This window comes from Indicator indicator, chromosome 1, assembly GCF_027791375.1.
Source record: "Indicator indicator isolate 239-I01 chromosome 1, UM_Iind_1.1, whole genome shotgun sequence".
In the NCBI taxonomy this organism is placed as follows: domain Eukaryota; kingdom Metazoa; phylum Chordata; class Aves; order Piciformes; family Indicatoridae; genus Indicator; species Indicator indicator.
The window spans coordinates 43,839,958-43,862,189 of record NC_072010.1 but is presented as its reverse complement, the minus strand read 5'-3'; the positions used below and the strand labels follow the sequence as shown (position 1 = coordinate 43,862,189).

General features: G+C 35.3%; 1 protein-coding gene across 1 annotated transcript in view; it reads left to right on the top strand.

Annotated features, from left to right (window-relative positions):
• The window catches only part of DACH1 (dachshund family transcription factor 1), a 364,513-nt gene extending 344,380 nt beyond the window's left edge, over nucleotides 1-20,133 (top strand). Inside the window, exon 13 of the mRNA XM_054399848.1 lies at nucleotides 20,111-20,133. The gene's annotated coding sequence lies outside the window, so the exon portion shown is untranslated. The remainder of the gene's footprint in view (nucleotides 1-20,110) is intronic.
• Nucleotides 20,134-22,232: the final 2,099 nt, after the last annotated feature.

The window sequence follows — 22,232 nt, the reverse complement described above, 5'->3', positions numbered from 1 at the left end:
GAAGATTGCAGCCCTGAGAAACTGAAACAGAAAGCTGAGGAAGGAGCCAAAAAAGGTCACCCTGAGAAAAATAGCCATGTGGATGGAGAACAAGAAGATCCTAACAAAGGGAGAACAGTATTTGAATACCAAAAAGGTTTTACCACAGACTGGTCTATGAAAGCCCAGGAGTTAGGTTATGAGGTGCTAGTTCTAAGACTTGGCTAGAAAGAAATAATCAAAGATGGAAACATTTAATAAAACTTGGGAAAAAAAAGAAAACCACTGGATAGCCACAGAATTGATGGTCAAGTAAGAAGGTACTTCCCAGCATTTTGCATGTAGTATGGTAATTCATCCTTATTTAACTGAAACATTCTTACCAAATTAGGACATGGAAATATTATATCCATGTTGTTCAATAATAAATGACTGTTTAAAGAATAGGAAAGTTTCAAAGGTTTTAACTTCACATTAAAGTCCTTCATTACATTTTCTCTTATCAGCAATGTCCCAGAAGACAGCATTATGTTTATACAGGATTATTACAATGCGAGTTCTAGAAATTTTCTTGGATATTTTTGCTAAACCTCTTTAGTAATTGCACTTGAGAATTTTCTTAATGGTAGTAATCATCTATCAAAAAATATCAAGCTAAGCATGGTCACATCTTCTCTCCCCCTGATGTCATTAAAGAGAAAATCTCAATTTCTGACAGATATTGTAAAATTGCCACCTAACTGAAAGAAGAAATAAATTAAATCACATCATTGCATTTTAATATCTGATTCCAGAGAAAAGGTATATACACACCAAAACTTTAGAAGTAAGCTTCAGCTGGAAGCTGGAAGGCATATTACCTGCAGGGAAAAAAAACCCAATACCTTCATATTTTGAGGGGGCTACATAATGTTAAATTATCTTTAGTTATGAAGCAAGCCAAGAAGTTTGGAGTATAAGTGAGCAAATATTCTCAAAAGCCTTGTAGCAGCCTGGTTTTGGGAATAGTACCAACTAGCCATTTTTGGTGCTTGTAGAAAACCTGGTTTATAACTGGTGTAAGTTTTGAGAACGAAAGCAAACGAAAATCTGCCTACATATACTTTGGCAAATGCATGGATATATGTTCACATTGTGGGGGGAAAAAAATTTCCTTTATGTTACCAGATTTGGAGAAAACATCATAAACTCTTTTGATAGAGATATAGTAACTTTAACTACAGGGAAAAAAACATATTATACCTTGTGTAATGTTGAAATCAAAGTTTCAGTTTAGTAACTTGAGTGTATTGTTGTGAAAAGCCCACATTTGTAGCTGCTTATTTTCACAGGAAGACAACAGCCTGGAAATCTAGGGTTCTCTAAAGTTTTATGCAAGTGCATTAGATTTTTAGGTAACAGGATCAGGTTGATAATTTGTTTTTCTGAAAATCTGCAATAAAATATGCAGCCTGAAAAAAAATAAAAGCCACCACCATACCAACTATAAAGGTGAAAAAATGCTGTATCTTGCGTTTTCCTACCTCCTGTGGCTAGGGACAGAATGCAGACATGCCACAATAATGTTTTTTATTTCTACTGTTCAAACCATATTAATGAGAACATCATTTTGGAGAACTAATTATTTCTATTTGTCTTGTGTCACACTTTCTAATTCCCCTATATTAGCACAGCCAAAGCAAATTAATTGCTTTTCCAGCAGTTGAACCTTGTCCAAGAATGATCTCACATTCCCTTCCAGTTTTGCAGTTTCTAGGAGTGCATTGTGTCAAAAATTTCTCTTGATACTAAACATAGCCCAGAGAATATCTTTGCAGATTTCTGTTGCTGCTCACTTGATGAAATTTATAAGTTTAAGTGACCCACTAGGAAAGATAAAGTTCTTAGCTGCAAGATTATACATCAAAACAGTTAAAGTGAAATTAAAATTAAATGAATGAATCTCACTGAAGCAAAAAAAGCAGTAATTAATGGTTCCCTTAATTGTCTTCATAAAATATTTGCATGGGTCTAATTTGCATAATTTGCATGTATTAATTAATCTTTCAAAGGAATTTTGTGCTGAGAGAAGCCAAAAAATCTCTTTGTTTTATTTAACATCTAATGAAATATTTATCTTCGTTAATGAACTTCTCATCTTCATTAAAATAAAAATTGCACAAGTTTGTATGTTTTAAATGTTTTTATAATTGAAGTATACAAAAAAAAAATCTCTTCAGACCTACAGTATCTGAAACACAAACACATTATTGCACATTCTGTGTAATTTTAACTAGAGCAACATTTAAAATTTGACAAACCTTATTCACTCTACCAGACTTTTCAAGGAGTCTTAAATTACTTCACTTTCATGTTAATTGCTGATAAGTTTTTTAAAAATTTTACAAGCAGGGATGACAAGGTAAACATTTTTGGTATTTTGTATTATTGTCAACACAGGATGCGCAACACCTTTTGTAGAACAGATATTATGTATAGATGAAAAAGACTGACATCATAGATTAAAATTTAAAATACTGTAGGACTCTGTACATGATACAGGATTAGTAGACTAACAGTTGAGGAAAAAAGAGTTTGTGATCTACTGCCTGTTTGAACCTGCAGTAAGACTGATGACAGTAACAGTTATAAAGGACAGCAGTGGCGGAGGGCCTAGTAAAATGACAAGTTGCAGTGATCAGCAACTTCAAGACAGTATCCAAAATAGCAAGACACACAGAATGAGAGTATGTGTTAAAAAAAAATCAATATTAAAGTTTTGTGCAAAATTTGAATATGGAAGTGTGAGGAGGTGAAAAGAAATGAAGTAGTTTGGAGAAAGAGTACTTGAAGGAGGAGGATGATTGTTTTTTCAGGGACAAAGGTGAAGGCTATTACTTAAAAGGGGACCACCTTGAATACCAAGCTATTTAATAGTGCTGGAAATAGTGTCTGTGGAGAAAGAACACTAAAGTATGGTTAAAATAGAATAACTCTTTATACAGAGTGTTAACCCTGTGCATTAGAAGAGATTGTGGAGTTTGATTTTTCAGAATATTTTTTCAGAATACTGAATAATAAGAATAACGTGAAATAGGGAAATGATTGGAGATTCATACTACAAAGAAACTATATTTGCACAATGAAACTCTACAGTAGGATTTGTACTAATTTTCAATATACCTACCTATGTTTAAATCCTTGCACAAGGAGTTTGTGTTAATGTGTTCAAATTCATTGTAGACATGCAATACCTTGCAATACCTTGGAAAGCCAGCCCTGCAGAGATACAGAAGTAGGAGCTGTTAAGGGTTCTTTAAGATACAGCACTCCATAAATGAATTTAAGAAATGGGATGCTTAAGCCATTGAGATTATATGCAGTCATATATTCTCTACTACACTATCCTATAATTTTTTTTTGACTGATAAGATATAGTGGAACTTTGCTGATACAATAATGGCAGTATAGATACTGCTGTTTATTATGAAGGTGTGGAATAACTGCTGAGGCAATGTAATTATCTATAAAATACCCAAACAATACCAGTGGGTGGGATGTGTTTCACTTCACACATTCCTGGGGTAGATGTCTTTATCTGAGCTATTTGGCTGGGCTCCTGTTAAAGTCAATGAAGAATAATAGACACACCTCCCTTTTTGACGAAAATGAATCATAACTTCAAAGTTTCATCACTGATTCTAAAGGGCTAAAGATGTACTAAACTGGCTCAAAAGCAGCTATCTACAGGGTAAATGTCTGAAGTTACTTTGATGAATCTCATCTGTTGCATATTTTCCTTTTTGCTTGCCTCAGAATTCCAACATCACTTGTGATAGTAAACATGTTACGAGCAGCTATATTTCAGTCACTTCTTGCAACTACTGATGCTGGAAATGAATGAGTATGCATTACTTCTGGAAAAATATCCATGCTTGGCAATTCCTTTTCTGCTTGGTATAATTCGGTAATGTTCCTACACTGTACAGTTCTGAAAGTTGCATAACCTGAAGCTCTGCAGCATTTATTTCAATTGGTTTCTATCAGGGGAGGCACAAATCACAGAATCACAGAATCAACCAGGTTGGAAGAGACCTCCGAGATCATCAAGTCCAACCGATCACCCAACATCATCTAATCAACTAAATGATGACACTGAGTGCCTCATCCAGTCTTTCCTTAAACACCTCTGGGGATGTTAACCCTACTACCTTCCTGGGCAGCCCATGCCAATGGGCAATCACTCTTTCTGTGAAGAACTTCTTTCTAAGATCAAGCCTAAACTTCCTCTTGCACAGCTTGAGACTGCCCTCTTGTTCTGGTGCTGGTTGCCTCAGAGAAGAGACCAACCCCCACCTGGCTACAACCACCCTTCAGATAGAGGGCAATAAGGTCTCCCCTGAGCCTCCTCTTCTTCAGGCTAAACAACCCCAGCTCTCTCAACCTCTCCTTATAGTGCTTGTGTTCCAGACCCCTCACCAGATTTGTTGTCCTTTTCTGGATACGTTCGAGCAACGCAACATCTTTCTTGAATTGAGGGGCCCAGAACTGGACACAGTACTCAAGGTGTGGTCTAACCACTGCTGAGGACCGGGGCAGAATGACTTCCCTGCACCTACTGGCCACATTATTCCTGATCCCATTGGCCTTCTTGCCATTGCCCCCCTGGGCACACTGCTGGCTTGTGTTCAGCCTACTGTCAACCAGGACCCCCAGGTCCCTTTCTACCTGGCTGCTCTCCACCCACTCTGTCCCCAGCTTGTAGTGCTGCATTGGGTTGTTGTGGCCATTGCATAGAACCCGGCACTTAGATGTGTTAAGTCTCATCTCTTGGATTCTGCCCATCTCCCCAGCCTGTCAAGGTCCCTCTGCAGAGCCCTCCTACCCTCCAACAGATCAACACCTGCCCCCAAATTGGTGCCATCTGCAAACTTACTGATGATGGACTCAATCATCTCATCCAGATCATCAGTAAAGATATTGAACAGGATAGGCCCAACACTGATCCCTGGGGGACACTACTAGTGACAGGCTGCCAGCTGGAAGTGGCACCAGTCACCACCACTCTCTGGGCCCTGCCTTCCAGCCAGTTCTTAACTCTTAACCCAGAGTGCACCTGTCCAAGCCATGGGCTGTCAGCTTGGCCAGGAGTTTGCTGTGGGGGTCAGTGTCAAAGGCCTTGCTGATGTCCAGATAGACTACATCCACAGCCTGCCCCACATCCACCAGTCGGGTCACCTGGCCATAAAAGCAGATCAGGTTGGTCAGGCAGGACCTGCCCTTCCTAAATCCATGCTAGTTGAGCCTGATCCCTTGTCCATCCTGTAGGTGCATGAAGCAAGAGGCTAAAGAAGTATTACAAAACCTCTGAAATAAAAACAATAGTGGACATAAATTGAGAGGTTGAAAAAAATGGTAGATGAGGTATCACAGGACTCTAGAGGGAAAATTGTATATTACTAATATAGTTGCATTATATTACTGTAACTGTATTATTGCATCATCACTAATTTACACTGGACCACTAGTAAATGTATCTCCATTTAAATGTAGTTTTGCTTGCAAACAAGGCATGGGCTGGAATTAGCCTGATGAACTCTACAATGTATATAGATACCTCTGTGCTTGTCACTCTCCACACTCTGTGGAGAGAAATATCCACAGTACAGTTCATCACTTCATAAAGTAGCTGTCCATATTTCTCCCTTACCTATGGGAAGAGCATGACTGGACTACTCTGGTATAGATCTCTACAGACAAATTGAATAAACTCAGCCACATTCCAGAAAAGCTGAATTCAGTCTCTGTAGTTAAGAAAGTAATTTCTCTTGTCTGATTGATTGATTGATTGGTCTGGTTTCTGTGTTGTTTAGGGCAAATTTTTTTTGCACAATGAATCCATTTTTTAGCAATGCATTTAACTATACTTGAATAAAGTCTGCTTGCAAAGGATAAAGGTAGCATGTGACGCAGTCACAAGTATCATCTGTGGAGTCACTGTCTTATTTCACATTTTGCGTCAAATAATCAAGTGGAGGGTAACAACTTCACAATTTACGTGGTGACAATCATTTGGGTTTTCCTGTTGAATGTTTAGTCAAGGAATAGGTTATTTTGCATGCTTCATTTCATTTTTAATCAATGCCCTAAGCAAGAACCAAATCTTTGTGCAGTCTGTCAGTAGATTTCTTGATGGCTGCTTTGGTCTCTCACAAGGGTTTTGTGAAATTTAAATGTTAGTAATGTATTCTGGATCTTGGGTGAAAGGTACAATAGAAGTTCAGTTATGTTATGACTTTTTTACTTTTTTTTTTTTTTTTTGGTGTGGCTGATAAGGATCCCAGGCATTAAAAACTGCAAAGAGAGGTGGTGCATAGTACAGCTATTTACAACTATTATAAACTAGTTATAGTAACTTTCAAATGTAGTACGTGGAAATAGATGTAAAAATATTTTAAGGGGTTTAGTAAGGAAATACTTGGTAGTAATTTTTTTTTTTTTGTAAAGGCAGCTTGCCTGGATTTTCATATGAGAAAAATTTAATAGACTTCAATTATTCTGTGTTAGTTCAAAAGTGTATTACTGAGTGGTAGTATTTTGGTGTAATAGGTGGCAGTCTCTCTCTTTTATAATCCTAAATTAACTGTGGGGTTAGAAGTCCTGTTGAAAAAAATGAGAGTTCAACATTCACTTAATATATTCAAACGGCAAACATGCAGTTAGACTTAAAATATAAATAAAACTGTATGGTGAAATTGTGTTAGGCAGGCAGCACTTTGAACAGTATTAAGAGTTAAGAAGGCAACTGCCTTCCTAAGAGATTACTCCAATTCGATTGCTGTATTATTCTTATACCAGTTATAAAGAAAAACAAAAACTCAAAAACCCAAAATGAACCAAAACAAGACACCAAAAAAACCAAACCAAACAACCCCCCCAAAAGCAAACAAGCAAACAAGACAAAAAGAAATAAACAAACATAAAAAATAGCCTTGCCATCAATAAAGCTATATTAACTTAAGCTAGCTGAGGGTCTCATGGTTTAATTTTAAATTTGCCAAAGAATTGATGTTTTGTCCTTTCTCTCTTTGACAGGGTGATGAAAAAAGAAAGACAAAACCTTTTTAAGTTCTTCAGAAATAGGAAGTATTTATAGCATTTTATTTTAAGATAAACAAATTCTTAATATGCCTGTAATATTCACATAATGCCTTATTGTAAACCAGTAAAGCAACCAATTACTGTGCCAAATCTATTTAAATTCCAAAAGTAATGTTTTCTAGCGGTAGTTATTTTTATAGTGATATAATTAAGAATGATAACATAAAACAATTTAGGCTTTGTGTATTTCAAGTATTCAACTTTCCCATGGATTTGACTTGGAACTTGACCCATCTCTATTAGTATCTCAAGTTCATATGAAAGAAAAAAAAAAAGAAAAAAAATAAATGAACTAAGAAAAGTACATATAAAGGAAGTGGAACTAAAATTAACACATTTGGAAGGAATACTTAGCCAGCATCACGTTCCATCTATAGCTAAGATTTGCTGTCAGCATATATCTATAATAAGTATTCTTCCAACGAACTGCCAGCTGGCTTGTAAAGAGGAAAATCTATTCTGTAGAATTCTGTAGAATTGACTGCTAGCTTTAAAAAGAAATCTTTAGCTTTTCAATACTTTGCAGGAAGTATTTTGGTTCTATAGCACCTGAAGGTGCTATAGGATGAAGGACATCCTGGCAGGCAGCAGCATATATAATGATAATATGGTGTCATTTTGGTTTTCCTATTTGAGAAACACAAAGTGTGTATCAGTAATGGTAAAAGGAACATTTTTTCTATTATATTCTTGTCAGCCTTATTTTTTAAAAGTGATGCCGCCTCTAACAGCTTAGGAAAAACAGCAGTAGTGTAATAGTGTGTTTTATCTTGGATGTTAGGAAGGATGGATCACAAAGTGCTGCAGCTGGCCTTAGAAACAAAGTGTTATGAAGTCAAGACCAAAAAATTTACAGTGCTGGTTTATGTGCATGGAAATTAGAATAGAGATTGTTAAAAATACACAATGCTATATTAGATAATTCAAGTTTTGACTTGTTTATTTAGTCTCTTTGTTGATTCTGCATATTTTGCCTGTGACAAACTGTTGGTGCAACCCTTGCATTAAAAGACATGCATTTTTCATGATATTGTTTCATACTGCAATATGCTGGCTACAAGTCCTTTCAAGTAATCAAGTTATATTGAATACAAACATAAAATAAAAAGCAGCAATAATTTTCTCTTATTTTTAGCTTTACATTCTGACTCAAAGATATACACTCTTATCCATTGAAAAGAGAACAGTATGTTTGCACATTGATGAATTGGACATAAAAATATTGTGGTTGGATCAGATTCCTTGGCTTCACTGGAAATACTGGAAGCATCATAAAAGTAGTAAAACTGGCAGGAGAATTGGTTCCATTTTCAACCTTATCATCAAATTTGTTATGACAATCACAGTGACTAATGCTGCAGTAACTATGCCTTTCTAAGCAATCTGATTCCCAGTGCTAAAATAATGAAATGATAAAGTGCTATTAAAACTTGCAAAAATCACTTCTATTCTAGTTCCAAATAGGCAGTAGTTCTAGAATTTGATCTTAAAAATTCAGTGCACAAAAGAGTCCTAATTTTAGGAATTAAAAACTAGTTTCCCTGTAGGGTTTTGTTTTTGTTTTGGTTTGGTTTGGTTTGGTTTTTTTTTTTTGTATTCTTGCAAAACCTGTGACTTTCTTATGTTTTCCAGCTAAAATTAACTTCATACTCTATTTTATCATACCAGATATTCAGTAAATATCTTCAGGATATACTCTCTTCTTACTAAAATGGCATAGCATTAGGGATAGGAGATTCACATTTGCAAGTTATCATATCACAAATACCATCCTAAAGACCATTTTCATATATCTATCATCTTGGAAGGCTACATCAAAACTGAGTTCTGCAATAGACAATAGAGCTGGTTTGTGCCTTTTTTACTATTTAATCTCTCTCTATAAGAAATAATGATTTGCTTTTCTATGATACTAACTTTATTATCATGTTGTGGACTCTATTCCTTGTGTTAGACTAGTAGCCTGTTCTGAAATTATTCCAGTTTATATGCTACTCAAGCACAGGTAACCAACATCCTAAAGCCTGTTCCAGTGGCAGTCCTGTAAGTCATTTGTACAATGCCATTAATATGTTGCTGTTGAAAATAGTGTAAGTGGAAAGGTGGTGATGGGGGGGGGGGAGGTAGTGAGAGAAAAAAAGGTAAAAAGAAGCCGTGAAGTAACATTTTAATTTCCTCTGTCTTGACAAAATCATACTTCTAAGGAAGCAAATTATATACTTCAGATATTCTGTACAGGTCATTGCTTCTGACTCCTAGGTAGTCAGTTGATTCCAGTTGATAGACTGGTTAAAATTGCTCTGTTGCTTAATTTAGCCATTTCTTTTTCTCTTGCTTACTTCTTGATGATGGACCACGGTGCTAAGTTTTCTCTGGGAAAGCATGATGCTTCCATATGGTCTGAGATTTTTGTAGTGGGGTGCATCCAGGACACAGTCTGTCATGACATGTTGTTTTTTCTAGGGAATCTCTATGGGTGAAGACATAGTGTGGTGCCAAATTCAAACCACCTGGCTCTAAGGCTAATTGAGTTTTTCCTGGGAGAGCAAAATAATAATTTTGAAGTACCTATCTGAAATTATGTTACCACTGAGAGGGAATGGGAAAGGTTGGCTTGTCACCATAGTACTTATATCTATGAAGATATGCTCAAGATGGAAGTTTACAGCCAGCAAGGGGAACTAGTTTGAATTATGAATTGAAAAATACTCTACCTAGGCTGACATTAGCACTTGTGACAAAAACAGGGTTTCCTTGTAATTTAAAATTATAGCATTTTTCATCCTCTATAGGAACAAAAGCATTTTGCTTAAGTGCTGCTTCTTAGCTATCTACTAGGTTAACCACCATGTGCATCTTTCAGCTTGGTCTTCCTCAGCTTTAACATGAACTGGTGGGTTTTTTTCAGTTTTGTAGTTTTGTTGCTCATGCTAAGCCCCGCAAACTTCACTAAAGTCCATTCATGTTTCTGTGTGGTGGTAAGGATTAGGTATGACTTCAGTTTATTGCTCATTTCTTAAAACATTACTTCTAGTTTGGTTTCTGTCATCTTGCCACTTGTTCTGGAGCTGACTGCTTTGTACCATTGTCTTCCAGAAGCTTGCTTTCATACAAAATATCTAAAAGCAGCAAGCCTATATGGCATGTGTTTTGACATCCCATGCATCCTTTACAGGGTTGCTACTGTGCAGCCCATCTATTTTACTCATTTCTTCAGGTTCTGCACGTGACTTGCTTCATGTTTGCATTGGACTGCTGCTCTGTTTTAGCATGCAGGTGAGAACAAGAGTAGCTGACTATTAAAGAAAAAGGTGGTGTTAATGTGATACTGGTGTTAAAAAAAGATTCCACACGTTCAAGAATTTATGTATTCAGACTAAGTAGTAAAGTAAAATGCTGTCTTTGAATGGTCTCTGGTTCTCAGTAACATATGCAGCACTTGAAATGACACCTCAGGAATTAGGATTAAGGAAAAGCCAGATCATACTCTTTTATTAATTGTGAAGTTTAAATCTAATCTGGAAACAACAAAAGCACTGGTCTGCCTTTTATTTACTGGGATATTGCATCAAGTGAAAATGAATTGCTTAGAGGAAAAAAATAGCTTGTAGAGAAGAGTGAGGCAGATTTGTGATTCTGTGAATCAGATGTTCTGCATAGTAGGTACTAGATAAGGGGTTTTTTCTATGTTTTAAAAAGTAATTCGGAGTAAAGCTCAAGGAAAGATACTACTTTAGAAGAGCTCAACTTTGTAAGTGATTTGTATATTCTGAAGTGAATGAACATCACACTGTTCAGTGATGGAGAGATTAGACTGCTGGTACTTACCATGGCTACAACTATTCCTAGTAGAAAAGTCATGACCTGTGTTACTTTATCCAGACTTTCATGAAAGAACTTCGTTAATCCACACTGTATTTTGTGATCTGTAATTGTAAACACGTGCTCTGCTAATACAATTAGCTTGCAGTTCAGTAATGAAAGGATCTCTGTATGTAATTGTATGTATGTGTACAGACAATAGTTTTTAAGAGGTACTAACTTGTGTATTCTTTTGCATAAATATTTTCTGTAAGTTGAACTCAAATGATGAAAGCTCCCACAAATGCTGACCTGTTGTATTTTACTCAGATTTCAGTTTATGACCATTTTTTCCTCCCTAAAGACAACAAAAACCTATTTTTTTAAGCCCGTTTAAAGATTATAAATTTATGGTATTTTGTATGTAAGACTACTTTGGTGACTATGTTTAGCGTAAAAAAGCAATCACTTGAGCAAAGCAATAAAAAAGGAGACAAAACTGAAAAAAGGAGAAAGAAAAGCAACCAGACTAAAAAGATTAATCATAATAATTTCTGTTTCCATAAAGACTTTAAAAGAAAAACAAAATAAGAAGGTGTCAGGCAGAAAGCTCATTCCAATATTCAACTCTGTCAATTTTAGGCTATCAGTTCCAAGGCAGCTTGTTACTTGGCTTGCTAAAAAGATAGTTAATATTGCTTATGTTTCTGAAAAGACAATAGCAAATAAAGCACACCTTTTGGCAGAATTTAAAACTGCTTAATGCAGGACAGATTGTTCAGCACAAAAATTAGGTTGTTACAGATAGCACTGATCACAATGAGCTGTGGAAGCTCACTAGCTGATTGTATTTAGTTGTGACTTCATTCTTTAATAACTTTTCCACATGATTCTTTAGTTGAAGGTGGTGGTTTTTTGTTTTTGTTTTTGTTTTTTTTTTTAACCTGGTAGTGGTGGGGAGGGTATGTGTATTTGTTTGTTTATTTGTGTATTTTAGTTTGTTTTAATTATTTTAATTTTCTTAACCATCAGAAGTGACAAGATAAAATGCTTTAGCAACTCAAGTTCAGTGCTTGTAAGTTTTCAGTGCTGTTGGTTTTTGGATATGCCTTTGTTCTGTTGATAAAAATTGAAAAGGGGTTGCTAAGTTCATAAGGCAACAATAAAAGACAGTGTGATTTTTCAAACCTATTTCAAAGAATTTCTCACCTTGTTAGGCCAATCTTTTCTGTCCTCAAAATGGCAGGCTCCATGTGTTCTGTATGATCTGTAAATAATAAGTGACATATGCAGGTAGTCCATTGCTTGCTTAATTTACTAAACATCATATTTCTGACCTTTAGCTTGCTCCCACAGTATTCAGTGATATAATAAAAACATATAGTCATGGTTGCAACACACGGTGAAATTACTGAAAGGAGATCCTGACAGTTCAATAGTTAAAATAGCTGTAAAAAAGGTGGTTTTACAGTCTTTTTTTATATATCTGTGTTTTAATATGAAGTCTGGAAACTCAAACATAGAATTAAAATCTCATAAGTGTAAATTATTGTTTTAAAAAGAAAGACATTAACATCTCAGTCTCCTACATATTTGCACTGAGTATTAACACAAATATATTTGTACATGAATGTTAAGTAGATAAATGAAAGGTGTATGATTAATAGCAATATGCAAATTTGAAACTAATTTATTGGTGTTATACAAAGGGCAAACTAGGATAGTGTTTGGCCAAATATGTTTACATACTTCATATTTGCATGAGTTTATTGAACATTCAATGTGAAATCACCCATCTTTGCATAAAAACTGGGTAAGCACTTTTTTTTTAAAGAGCAAATTGCTCGAATTTCAAAGCCTCATCAGTTGAGCCTGCTCCTCTGCATCTCCTGGATTCCGCTCTAATTCTGCCTCAGAAGAAGGCAAGTGGATTCGTCTGTGCTCCCAAATGCATGGTCTGCTTTTGCTATCAATAACAGTAACAATGTCAGGGCTGTGTGGATACCTCTGTCCCTCCTTTTCAGTGTCTTGTTGTAAAGCTTCGGTGTTCTGATTAACCTGTTACACTAGGAGGAGTATTTTCCCCTCACAGCACATTGTTTTGCATTTTGTCAGGAAAACTACCAAAAGTTATTTTCATTTGATTTCATGACTGCATTTGGCAAAAGCAGGGCTTTCTGTCCTCAGCTGCACTCTGCAAACTCTGAGAAACACTCAACTTCATCATAAATTATTTTCCCATGATTAAAAAGATAGACTCCCATTTTAATCTTCCTGCTTCAGTGGAGAATAAATCCTCTTTTGTCTCGATTTTGAATAAAATATATGAAGAGTGCACAAAAATACATTTAGTCCTTAATTAGCTGCTTCCTCTAAGTTTCTGTGTTTTTTTTTAAGAAAGGTTACAATTTGACTGAGATCCCTTCCATCTGTCACAATCTGCTTGCTTTTATTTTGACTTCCTCTTGCTGTCTTATCGAATATCACATGAATCATTACCATTTGTTTGCTGTCCCTTTCTTTTGTTTTGTTTCTCTTCCTCCAAATGATTAAAACACCAGCTTGAATGAAAGGTTAGAAGTACACTGTGATTCACATTTGCCCCATCTTATTAAAACAAATAAACCAAGCAGTTATATAATTTAAATGTGCTTGAGCTATGGCTTGCAGATGCTTTTATCAGCTCTGGGCTGAAGAGGTTGTGTGCATTCGGGCATGCACGTACAACTGTTCTTTGAAAGGGACAAACCTCATTAGATTACAGGTGCCTGGAAATAACTTCTGAGAAAATAGCTGTCATTTCCAATAAAGCTACTTCCTAACAGGAAACACAACTTATGTTCTTTAGCATAAGGAGGAAGATTTTATTTAAATAAAAGTAGCAGCATTTAATCTCCCAAATATTTTATTTCTTCTGACCTCTTGGACTGAGAATGGAACATAATAATTTTCACTCCAATATTGTAGCTTATAAAGTGTTGAGGAGAAGAGCTGTAATGATTCTTAAGATACAAAATACGTGTTTCACTAACTTAGAAGTTATTTCATTTGCTTGCCTTGCCATCTTTTCTTGTTCAGTCAGAAATGCTTCATAATTGCCTCACCTTGCTAGAACTGAGGTTAGCAGTTTTTAATGGCTGTAGGGTGTGGCAACAGTGTGAATGAATATCCTGAATTTCAGTACCAAATCTCTGCTGTCTTTAGTGAGCACATGGACTAGTCCTGGGATTTTGTGATGCAACGTGGTATTTTAAAATGGACTCTTAAATCCAGGTCGGTACAGTCACCAGCCATCAAGATGAACTCCAGATTAATTTTTATGAGCCAAAAAACTATAGTTTCAGTTAAATAAATATATGCAATTAAGGGGGTATTTTGGTGATTTTTGTATGTATGTGATTTTTTTGGCAATGTTGTGTTCAGAGATTTCACATAACACTGTTGTACCTTATTAAGGACAAGCCAACAGACTGAGAAATCATCAGTGCACGGAATCCCTGATACTGAGAGAAAGATAGAAAGAAAGGTTAAAAGAAAAAAACAGAAAAGCAGAAAGGTTAAATCACAGATCATTTCAGCATCAGAGTTGGGAACTAAGTTCCCATCCTCTTGTTCAGATCTGTTAATCTTGTTAACAAAATCAACCTAAAGTAGTTGTTCTTTTCTTTGAAAGCACAAAACAGTAAGTAGGTCCACCACTAAAATATCCTTAAGACCTATTTTGAGTGAAGATCAGCTTATATCACTGGCATGTGCATATTTGGCAAAATTGTATTAACTGTAGTTAGGAACAGCATTGACTAAAATTGGGGCTACTTTGATCTAAGGATTCCTGGATCATGGGCTGGCACTTAATAGTATACACCTCACAAATTATGATCATCAAAAGTAGCAACTAAAAAGAAATTTTTAAAAATATAAATATCCAAACCTTATTGACCTAACTTTCCAGAGCTCCCATTGAGATACAGATTTTCCTTGTCCTTTTTTCCCCCTTTTTAACCTGGACTGGGTGGGTTTCTTTCTTAATACCTGTCTGTGTTATGCTACAGTATCTGCTCAGGCTAGACTTTTTTCAGTGTTGCCCAGTGATAGGATAAAGGGTAGCAGGCACAAACTAAAACACAAGGAGTTCCACCTAAACATAAGTAAAAGCTTCTTTATTTTGAGGCTGATGGAGCACTGGAAGAGACTGCCTGAAGAGCCGAGTCTCTTTCTCTGGAGACTTTCAAAACCTGCCTTGACATGTTCCTATGCAACCTGATCTAGGCAAAAGTGCTTTAGTAGGGGTGTTGAACTAGCTGCTTCCCAGAGGTCCTGTCCAGCCCCTACCATTATGTGATTGTGGGATCTTTTTGGTTGGTTGATTGGTGGTTCTTATGCCTAAAGCTCCTAATTATGGGAAATACTTTATTCTTTTACTAACGAGAGTGTTCCTCAGAAAGCTTTTCTGTGATAGTAACTAACTGAAGTCAGGTGTGATACAATACCTTTGATGTTAATGCATAGATTTTCATAAACCAAAGACTGCAGTATGCAGTATACACGGGCTTTATGTTTATTTTAAAAGCTGTTCTCAGAATACAAACTGAAGTATTGCATGGTAAAGAGCCACAGTGTGGCTTGCATTGAGTGGCAGAAATGCCTTCATTACCATCTTAATGGGTGATGTATTTAGCTAGTAGCCTAAGATCAAACCTAACAGTTCATTGTAGACTTTTGTCACTTTAAAAGGATGCATATTAATGGGAATAATATTTGAGTGGGTTTATGTTTTTATCTCTGAAAATGATGAGCCCACAGAGATACGTACTACAAGCTGCCCACAGAACTAGTGTGAATCATTCCCCATCTGACATCTCCGTAGGAATTCATTTCAAGGCATATGATTTGTTTCAGCATTCCAAACTTTAATGTCAGTTCCATTTGTTTGGTTTTTTTATAACATTTATGACCTTTTAACTGTTTGGGCATGTTCATTCAAAAACCTCAAAATGAGTCTTAATTAAAAAAGGTTGTTCTAAAAAAAATACTCCCTCACTCTGACTAGAATTTCTGTCATATCAGTCCACAGACACAAACAAATGAGATTTAGGAATAGTGGCATTTTCAGTTTGAGTTACTAACATGAGTTTGTGTAATCCTGCTGAATGCTGCCATTTGCAAAAGAGCAATTAAAACAGATGACAATCTGCTAATTGTGCACAGTTTTATTTATAAATTTAGCAAAATTTTCCCAGTTTGTGTTTTCACTTGACTTCCTAAGAATGAAAGCAAGTTTTCTGTATTTATATTGTATATAACAGTATGTAAATTTGAGAACCTTTACCACAGATTAACAATGTGCAATAGGCTAAAAATATGCTCCAACATTGTAAACACTCTGTGTGTTAGTATAGTATATGTTTGTGTGCATATATCTATGTTTGTGTGCATATTCATTCCATATTTGTTTTAACATAAAATTGCTTTTATGCAGATAGGCAAATTTTGTATTTGTTAATAGTGGAAATTAATGCAAAACATGCACACACACACATATATATGTATGTAACTGTTAAATAAAAGCTGATGAGGAAGGAAGCACAGGCATGCTCTTTTGGGATTTAGGAGTATTGACATTTTCACAATGTGTTACAAAGGATGAACTTGCTTGATTTGCTGATCACCGGTTACCCTCATGATTTGTAGATTTCATTTGTGATTTTAATCTCAAAGTCCTGAAGGTTTATCAGTGGTTAATGCTCCACTGGTATTCAGATAGGAATACTGGCTACATCTAGAGGCGAGGTCATTCCAATGGCTTGGACAACATGGAGAAGTTCCAGTCATATCGGAAGAATCTCTGAACGATGACAATTGAGAGAGAAATGGTTAGGAAGAAGGGAACAGGAGTCTGAAAAGGAAAAGTAACAGCAATCAGATATAGGTGTTGTATTTGGTCACCACATTATGATGTGAGGTTGTCATTCTTCTTTGAAGCTGTGAGATTCCTCTGTTTTTCTAGCACAGTTTGAAGTCCTCATATTTCTAAAGTGCAGTACTGTTTTCACATGTAGTTCTTCATGAATAGTGATAGCTGCATGAACTTCTCAGGTACACACAAAGGCAAGCTGGAAGAAAAGTACAAATCCTAAAGAAATTATTTCTCCATCTTCTCCCAAAATGATGATTTGAGAGGGTAGTGTGAAGTCCCACAGTTATGGTGATTATTTTCCATGTTGGCACTCAAGGTTCTAAAGAAAAGGATATTAATTTTGCACCTCATTCTTTCATGACTAGTTTTGAGAAAATAAAGGAACTGTTTTACAAATTTTAGGAACTTTTGTTACTCAGTATTATTTAATCATGGGATTACTTGATCTATATCATAACATGGCAGGATTTATTTTAAAGTGGAAGTGTCTGATGCTGTGTTTTCACATATATTAGGGGAATCAGTCAAACATGTTAACAGAGAATATATGCCTTATAATAAACCTAGTAATGGTATTAGATCAGCTGCTGAATTCTTACGTGGCATTTAAAGTCCATTATTAATACAGGTGATTTGATTGCACTTTTAATAGTCCACCATAGAGTTATGTGAGGAACAGGAAGATTTATGTTTATTGTATATATCCATTATACATGTTTTTAAGTTACATAAACAAATACCCTCTTACATTGTAAGGAAGATGCTTTGAAAAGATGTCTATTTCTTTTATTGTTGTCTGTGCATACAAGATACAGAATACAGGATCTGAGAGTGTCTTCCATTAAAAGTGAAAAACATCCTATTGACTTCACTGCCAGATTGAATTCTGAAGCAGTGTAAAATAGAGCTGACTTTTGAAAATGTACTGCTGTTCTGTGAATATTGCTCATCTTTTATTGGCTACTCAAGGATTCTGCTTGTTACTGCTGTATTTTTAATTGAAAATATGTTTTAATAAATATTTTATTTTAAAAGGTATATAGAGGCCTAATATAGTAAAATAAAATACAAGTTACTTGCTGTAGGTTATCTTAGGGTTTAGGTGTGGGAATTATGCATAGCATTCATTAACAAGTATGCATTCAGGATAGCCAAAGTGCTGGTATATATGCAGAGTAATTCTCCTACAGAGGTATCCAGACAGCTTTAGTGCTGTAAATGTCTGCTGTGTTTATTCAATATGTTTGGGAGAATTATATGCAACTATAGCCAGCTCTTGCTATCCTGTACTGGATGCAGGTTTTCTCTGAGAGGGTTTACCAGGCCTTCAGTTCTACCAAGCTCCATTTCAACAGCTCCCTTTTCCTCTCCTGAATTCCCAAATGCATTTTGGTTGCTCTTCATGCCTCAAATAAAAACAAAAAGTCTTTAATGCAAGGTCTTTCTCAATTTTTTTTCTCTCTTTTTAGTGCACAGAGACCATAATGAGCAAAGAGAATGTTGAAGTGGTTCTGAGTGGAAGCAGTCTAGGTGGTGGGAAAGTTATATGCTCTTCAAAAAAAAAAAAAAAAAAAAAAAAAAAAAAAAAAAAAAAGGAACACAAAGATATAGGGAAAAGGAAAATGTAAAGACAGGAGGAAGTATCAAAAGGGAGTACATTCTAGAAACTTGAAAAGAAAACTATTGGTGTAAATGGAAAACCAGAGGGAGACTATATAAGAATGTCACAGTGAGGGGTTTTACCGTCTTCTTTTTCTGCAACAGTTGATAGAAATTAGACAATAAAAATTTGAAAGGGATGTGCAGAAGGGATGAATTTTTACAGCTGTATGTGATGTACACTTGTCTGCTTTTCTTTCTCTTGACATGTAGAGTAAGGCTGCGGAAGTGATGCCATACATTTCAACGATAGCCAAAAATGTCAAGATTTCATCATATCTCACACTGTTGTTTTCCTTTATATCTAGTAAGAATTTTAAAGATTTATTTGGAATGAAAAAGGGAAACCAAAACAGAAAGAAAAGCCTCTGAAATCTTAAAAATATTTGCTGCTTTCACTTGGACCAGAAGAAAAGCTTTATGGAGACTTCTGGAGTTGAGATATAGCTTGTGCTTCCAGATGCATTACATTATTAAATATAAATAGTGTTTCATAAATATGCACTGTGGAGGATTAATACCCTTCATAATGTGCTTTATTCAGAAGGGAGCAAAGCTTTCTATCCTACAGGTAGAAAATCTAAGAAGTTTTTCTGTTTGTTGCCTGCTTAAAAAAAATAATAAAAAAAATTTGTATTACTCTGAGAATAGATGCATATAAAATGTTCATGTCCCCACTGAGGAAAAAAGTAGTTTTAGAGTTGTAGATTGAATGAAAATACTTTATGGCAGAACGTTCTCTTCCAAGTTTTTCTAGATCAACATTTACCCTCCACTGCACATATCTCACTTAAATATGTGCTTCTCACTTGGATGGAAAAATTGTTGAGGGAGATGTGCATACATCTTTAACATACAAATTGTTCAGTTAATCTCATTTATGGGGGGGCGGGGGGGAGGGAAGGAGGGTTCTTCACTACTTCACTGATACCGATTAAGTATCTTATGCTGGGTTCTATATAAATAGCTACAAATGTGCACAATGGTTACATTACATGGTATATTTAACAACATGGCTAAATCAGAAAGTATGAGCTATGCCTTTAGTGATGGGAGTGCTAACGATTGCATGCAAGAAGATTTTCGCATGCAACCATGAAGGAAATAATTGCTGTTCAGCACTATTCAGTTAAGTTTGCATATCAGTAAAAACATGCACACAAGGGCTCCACCTACGTTACTAGTGCCATAGCACTGATATGAGTGCAGCATATATTAAAGCTTTAGAAGGTATTACAGCATTCACAACTTGCAAAGTGCATGTAATTTTTAACAGAGTTAATTTGACCACTGTCAGATGAAACTGCAATGGTATTAGTCAGGTTTGGGGTTTTTTGGTTGGTTGTTTTTTAGGTTGGTTGATTGATTGGTTTTGTTTTTGTTCTTGTTGTTTGTTGGATTTGTTTGGTTTTTATTTTAAACATAACATCTCATCCAACCCAAACCATTCTATGAATCTATGAATCTATAAAGTACCATAGGTGGGATTTTACAGAATTAGGGAAGAACTGCTTCTTCTGAGGTCTTAAGTCTTATGGTTTGTTTTTTCCTTCCTCTTTTCTATTCATTACAGATATAAATATATAAAGCAAATGTTTGTTTTTCATATTTTAGATGGAAGACTTTATTTGAAAACTACTGTCATGTATTGAATTTTTCCTGCTGAAGATTCCTGTGCTACAGTAAAGAACTTTGCAGTAAGACATTGGCTCATAAGGAGTTCTGTGGAAATAAAGAGTTTTCAAGGCAACTTCCTCGTCTTCATTTATCAATGTTCTGAAAAATGTAAAGAATTCTGCAAGAGTGTCCTCCTTTGGTTATCTCCTGTGGCTCGACGTGGAGATCTAGAGAATGTTTGTAAATGTACAGTAGCACTCTTCTTACATTGAAAAATCTGTGTCTCTGCACCGGACTATTGTATCCAAAATTACAGGTGGGTCAGAACAAGGCTGAGTATTCCCTTTTTCAAGGAATGCAGACTCTGTCCTCCTCTGATGATTCTATATTTGAGCACATCAAACGATCCTTCCAGCAGTGTCCAAGTACACTTCCAGACTGTTATATCCTACCAAAACCAGCAAGACAGCTCAGAACTTACAGAGGGCATAAGAGGATTCTTAATAAAAAAAAAAAATAAAAAAGGAAAAAAAAAACAACAAGAAAAAAGGTAAAATAAAAAAAAATGGTACATTCGGTTTTCAAACTATGATCGTGGGTTTTCTTCTAAAACATTTTTCCACATGTTTTCCAAGAGACCAACACATGTATGTTAGACTGCATTAAGTGAAATGGAATTTTGTGTAAGTGAAAAGAAATGCTGAATGTAAACAAACTGTTTTACTGTTCACAAAATCTCTTTTCCTAAAATAAAAAGAATACAATAAAAAAGAGTAATAATTTCTCATTGCAAACTTGCAGGGGTTTATGAAATAAAAGACTTTGCTTCTTATCAAACTGTTGGTCACATGTACAGTATATAACACAAATCACACAAGGAAGGTATTATGTATGCAGTAGAAATCTAGAGTTTAGGAAATGAAAATTTTAGATAATATTGTTTTGTCACCCTGTTGGTCAGAAAGACACCTTTCTAGTTTTAACGCATGCAGGCATGTAAATATTTGTCCTGGAGTCACAGTATTACTGAATGAGATCTTAAGCATCTGGTAACAAGTCAGAATTCTGTATCAGCCACTTTTATTTATATATTGAGCCCTGTTTAGTGCCCTGATCAGTGCACTTTTAAGAATGGACTGTGGCTGAGCAGCAAGTCAAAATGCCAGAAATATTTTTATATGTTAATGTCATATTACGTCAATGTTGCTAAAAAAAAGAAAACCTAACAAACACTTGATGTATCAGTCCAATTCCACGTAGAACTGAGTGATACAGTTGAAGTCTATTGTCCCTCCCACCTTGTCTTGGGGATGGGTGGTTATGTGTTACTTTCACTGTCTTTATGAAAGCTACAATATGTGTTCTCACCTTTGTGCTGATAACTGGAAGTAAGCTGCAACACAGTGCTTATTACATGACTAAAAGTTACGTTCTTTGCTTTGCGTACTTTTGGGTTACCCCTTTAAAGACTGATTTTGTGAATCAGTGCTATTACTGTAAGTTTTGTGATTATGCTTTCTTCATCTAATGTTTTATGCATATAAAATATTATTTATTACATGGAAACGTATCAAAACCTTAAATGTCTAAGATGCCTAACTTAAAGCGAATATTTCTTTAAAAATAGTTCTGATTGGATATTAATATTATTTTGTCAAAAAGTTAAAAAAAAAAGAAAATCTAATGTTTTTTAAACTTTAACACTGAGCTTCTATAGTTTGTAGGTCTTCCTTGCATTACTGGTACACATTTATTTTGTGCAGTTCATATTTAGTCCTCCACAATCCTTTTTTAACAATAGAAAGATGTATATACAAGTTCCCATCAAGGTAATTTTTTTTTAAAGAAATATTGAGCAATATTTTTCATTAAATATTGTTGCCTAATACTTTGTAGTGATGTTATTTTCTAACCATGATTCTTTCATAATTTTCATAGTTGCTTAAACACATGGGATTCTGTACTCCAGTTTTTTTATATGCAGTCTTTAAAGGGTTAACAACTGTAAAGTTAGATGGACTTGTGGCAAGCTTTTGAATCATTCATATCTGAAAGAGAATTAAAAGCCTACAACTGAAATATGTAGTAGCATCTACCATTGCTCTGCTCCTTGCATAGA